This window comes from Chlamydotis macqueenii, chromosome 18 (assembly GCF_036417535.1).
Source record: "Chlamydotis macqueenii isolate bChlMac1 chromosome 18, bChlMac1.mat, whole genome shotgun sequence".
NCBI lineage: Eukaryota > Metazoa > Chordata > Aves > Otidiformes > Otididae > Chlamydotis > Chlamydotis macqueenii.
The window spans coordinates 7,195,195-7,200,629 of NC_141573.1; positions in this window are offsets into that span (position 1 = coordinate 7,195,195).

Here is a 5,435-nt window from a genome sequence, read left to right on the forward strand (position 1 = left end):
GCCCGTCACCGCCGGTGCGGGGTGCCAGCCCGTGCCCAGGCGCTGCCCTCCTGCCTTCCCCAGCTGCAAGCTCCCCGGCTCAGGGCCACGGCCACCCAAAAGCAAGTCATTCAGTGCTGCCGGGTGGCTGCCACCCAGCCTGGCACCGCAGCCACCTGCGACAGCGTCGACATCGCTTCCCTGTGGCTGCCAGGGCCTGGAAAAGCCATTTCCAGAGAGGCTTCAGCCTGGCTCACAAGCCGCTGCCCGCGGTTGACCAGGAGCTGCCTGACGCAGGACGTCCCTGCGCTGTCCCTATCCCCAAAGCAGCTTGGCCACCCTCTGCCCTGCGGCTGCCGATGCCCTCGGGGCACCTCGGGGTTGCAAGAGACGCCAAAAAAATGGCGGAAAGGGAAAACGCAAAATGCATTTGGGTGGCTTCTCAATGCTTGTAAAAGCAGCGCTCACTCTCTCTGCAGGAGAGCTCGGCCAAATCTCCGACGCCGCTGTGGTGGTGGGGTTTGAGGTGATGGGGGCCCTTGCGCCCCTCTCTCAATCACCCACCAGCCTCATCCTGCACCCCCAGCCTCAGGCAGCCGCCGCTGCCGCATTCCAGCAGCACGGCTGCTCTCTTGCCCAAGGAGAGCAGAGTTAAGGGTCAGCAACAGGTCCTCAAATCCCTTTCCCAGGACAGCAAATGGGTGGCTTCAAGGCTTAAGCCACCTTCTGCTGCCTTCACGGCGGTGTGACAGGGCCTGGGGACTGGCTTTCCGAGGGCTGGGTCCCTTGGGGCTGGCACAGAACCCCTGAGCCCCTCCCCGGCACCCAGGGGCTCATTTTCCCCTCGCTGACCGGCTGCTCCTGGGCTGCATCCCTCAGAGGGTCTCAGCTCACACCTGTTTCAGCCCCAGTGATGTTTGACGGGGAAAATGTTTCCCAGCAGAGCATCCAGGCAGGATGAGGGGGGCAACAGCAACTCACCCCCACCCAGGGCCACAGGTGGCTCCTCCACCTCACCCATGACTCTCCAGCATCTCCATCCCATGGGATATTTAACCCCCAACGCAACCCAAACTCCACACGTGAAACAAACCCGGGTGTGGCGCACAGCTGGGCACAGCTGGAGGGTGGCTGCAGTGGGGACAAGCAGTGCAGGTGACACACCCCGGGCCCCCCCAACCACGGCTCCTCTGCTCTGGGAGTCAAACGCAGCCAAAGGCAGAGCCAAACCATCTTCCTGTGCTGAGAGGGGCTAAAGCCCTGGCTGGCAGCTCGCAGGCAGAAGTTTTCAGTTTTCCTGGTAAAGTCCTTCAGTGTCTTAAAAAAAAACCTAAACAAAACCCCAACGTTTTTCTGGGCGAAAATGCAGAGATTCCTCTAATCCAGTGCCACCACACCATGATGCAGCTTATGGGAGCTGCTCTGCGACCATCAAAATACCTTCTTTGTCTGTTTAAATAACAAAAGTCCTTTTTACATTGGGAAAAAAAAAGTGCCCTGATGGCTATAAACGCTGTGGCGGGAACAAAAACCCCGATGGCACCCCAAGACCACAACCCCTGGAGTGGCAGCTGGATTTTTGGAAACCTCTGGCTTCCCCAGCCCCTCTGTGCAGTCCTCTCCAGGGACGCTGTGCCCCCTCTCTCCTCCGTGCCCAGCTTCCTGGGCTGGGTGAGGATAAAACAGGCACGAAGCTGCCTTCCTCCCTCCTTCATCCTCCTCCTCCACACCGCTGGGGTGTTATCCCCGTGCAGGACCCTTGGCATCCCAGTGGGTCCCTCACCCCCAGCATGGCCCCGACAAGAGGGAGCCCAGCCGGCTCCTCCATCACCCGGTTGCCTTTCCCTGGCGTCTTCTCTCGCAGGAGGCTCCGAAAGCAGAGTCAATGGGAGCCCATCAACTCCCAGTATAAACCTGCACCTAAGCCCCCACCCACAGCGTCACACAGCTCGAGCCAACGTCTATCTCCAGTTCTGCGGGGCAAACCCCTGTTTGTAGGAGAAATTTGGCCAAAGAATTTTGAACCCAAGTCCGTCCTCAACCGGGACTTTGGGAAGGAGAGGAGCCGAGTCCGTGCACTGCCGGCGCAAAGCCAGAGCCGTCCCTGGAAGGGCAGGGTGGCAGCTGGCTGACAGGGACGCCTGCACCCCGCTGACGGCATCCGACGTCGGACAGGGGAGCACAGCACCGTACCCACAGGCGTCTCTGCCAGAAATGAGTCTTGCAGGTGACACCTGTGACACTGGGCAGAGATTTAGCTGCGGACCTGCACCCACCTTGAACCTGCACCCACCCCAGACCTGCCTGTTGGCTGCCAGCCGTTCTTCCCCAGAATTTTGCCCCCAAATTAAGAAGATCTGAGCCCAGCTGCTCCTCCACCTGGGCACTCACCTCGCCTGTCTCTCTGGGTCTCATTTAAGAAGCAAACATGGGTGAAGACCACCCTCTCCCTATGCTGCCTTCAGCTCCTGGGCCGCCCCCAGGCACCGTCCCCCCCTCCCCTCTCTGCTCCATCCAATAAAATTCAGGGCTTCGGTGCCTAAATAACCACCCAGAGCTGGCCGGAATCGTGGATCCCGGCAGCCACAAAAGCCATCGGGGCAGAAAGCAGAGCGAGGAGAAAGGTGGGAGAGAGGCCATGGGGATGGTTCTGGGCATGGTGCACGCACGGCACGGATCCGGCACAGCTCCGCTCTGCCACCACCGCATCCTACCCTCGCCGTAATTAAGGGAGCTAAAATAAATAGGGATGGTTTCATCCCTGCGGGGATAATTCCTCCTCCCCAGGGTGGTGCGTGCCTGCAAGGCTGCCCCAGAGGCTGGGGATGAGGCAGGCAAAGCCAGCAGGAAGCCAGCAGGTTGGAAATGGAAATTTCCCAGGAAGGGAGGAAATCGCTTCTTTCTGGGGCGTAACCAGCCCTCACCCTCCAACAACTTTATTTGCTGCTGTCGTGTCCCTAAATAGCTCCTGGAGGCAGCTGCTTGGAGTTTACAGCTCCTTCACCTCTGCTCCCCTCCCAGCCTCAGGAAACGGGCCCCGATTCCCAAAGAAATTCACACCAAGCAGAGGGAAAACCTCCAGTCCCATGCAGCCACCCTGCAGCTGCTGTGGGACCCCTGTGGCACCACTGCTGCCCCAGCTCAGCCCTCTGACCACAGGCAAGACTTCGGGGAGTGCAGAGCCCCCGGAAGGTTGGGTCTTTAAGGTCAGGAGTGGAAACCTCGAGCCTCTGGTGGGTCTGGAGCCAAGGATGCGCTTGGGGTCCATTCGGAGAAGAGGTGATGTTGCGCCAGGAGGGAAGCGGTTCCCTGGGTGCAGTGGGGCTGGCAACCTTCTCCAGTGACCCCAGAGGTTGGGACCCCAACTCCAACCTGTTCGCTGCCCCTGCCTGGGGCTGGATCTGGAGAGAAGAGCACATGAGGTACAAGAAGACGTCCCCAGGAGAGCAAGCGGCGAGGGGAGGGTACAGGCAGGGGCCGATGCTTGGGCTCAGCCAGAGCGCTGAAGTCAGCACTCTCCAGAGCCATCTGTTCCCGGCGAAGCCCCGGCGCAGACGGACTCACCCGGCCTCCCGGCAGCGGATGCCGCAATTCAGTGATTCATGCGTCGAGGGGCCGGGGATGGTGTAAAGCCGGACACCGCCCCTGCGGCCGCACGAACTCCGGGGCTGGAAAATCTTACATTAGCCACGCTGCTGAAAAGATTTTTCAATCATTTTTTTCTGGTCGCGTGAGCTGGGTTTGAACCGCAGCACAGCTCTTCACTGCTGGGCCAGAGACCTGACTCCAGCTGGTTTTTCCCTCATTCCAGGGCACAGCTAACCTCCCACTCCAGGGGCTCTAAATGCTCGTTTGGAAAGGCCAAGTTCAGCAAGCAGCCTGTTAACAAAGCCTCCGCATGTGTCTCCTGGGTGTAACTGCAAAACGCAGCACCAGCAGGAGCTGCTGGGGTGTCCCAGACCTGCTCCTGCCCTGGATGACTCCAAGCTGCCCGGCAGCCGTGCGAGACCGGAGCCGAGTCAGCCCCCACGCTCTGCAGACCGGGGAAACCGAGGCAGAGCAGCGCAAAGGAGCAGCAGGAGGTCGCAAAGACCCAACCGTACGGCGTTTACTCTGTGCGATCACCCCACACCGTGACGAGCTCTCTGCTCCGTACCCAGCCTGGCTGCGCACAGGACACCAAGGGAAGCGTGGCGCGGTAACCGCGCAGCCTTACCCGGCCGGTCTCGAGGCCGTGCCTCGCCAGATGCTGATCTCCACCGGCTCTGTGCAGTCTCACTAAAGCCAAGCTGAGCCGTAACTCAGCGGAGCAGGGAAGTCCGTATTAAGAGCTGGGAGCGACGATTTCAGCTTTTCAGGTCTCCTTCCAACAGCAGACAGGTATCACTCACAGCATCGCCTTCCCGGCTCCTTACCTGCTGTGGGAAATGGCTCTGGCACTGCTTCTCCAGCGGCTCCGGAGAGCGGAGGGCAAGGGGATAGCTGCCCTCCTCAGACCACCGTGGTGGGGACGCACCTGGAGCAAACACCCCCAAAGTTAACAGTGCCAAAAAGCAGAACCTGAATGAACGGGAGCCCGCAAAAGCCGCTCAGAGCCCAGGCAGGCGGCTGGGTCCTTGCGGGCAGCAAGAGAGTGGGGTCCCCCCCGGCCCCAGCCCCGGGGGTGCCAGGTCACCCCTCCATCCCCGCTCAGCCCCTCTCTGCTCCCCGTTACCGGCCTCCCAGCGCCACCTAACGACACGGCGACCGGGGAGAAGGACCGTCACGGGGAAGCTGGACGCATCCCGGTCCCCGGAGGGAAGGATGGAGAGCACCGAGAGTGATGGGGAGGAGGCGGGACCCCCGGCTGGGGCTTGCAGACGCAGGCAGCAGAGGAAGGGGGAGCTGGAGGTATTGAACAAGGATTTACACAGTCATCATGATCCTGCCTCTGCCCAGGAGGCTCAGTCCTCCATCCCTGCCCTTCGCTGACCTTGATCATCCCACGGCTTTCCTGCAGCCAGGCATTAACCCCAGGGCCTTGGCCAAGGTCTGGGTTGAGCAAGGACACTCAGCTCAGCAAAGAAAGACACTCCTCTTAATCTGTTGTCAAAAACTACCCTGGAGCATCACTGGTTTGGGAGCAGCCCTTTGCCATGCTCAGTGCAAGCACCGTGGCCTTATCACGACTACAGGACACCCTGACATGAACGTTCAAGGTGACGTGGAAGAAAACCCCAGGGAAGAGCAGGTCCATCACTTCCCAATACCTGCAGATTCCATGCAGCCACAACAAACCCTTCACCGTCACTACCAAAGTGGCTGCTCCCCACCCTGAGAGCAACCCCCTCATCTCTACACCCCCCTTTCCAAAGCGCTTATTCGCCTCCGAACCCAGAGCTGATGTAATCTCCTGCTCAAGAGCTCAGCATCAGGACTGCATCAGCCGCGAGACGTAACGAGAGCCACATCACACA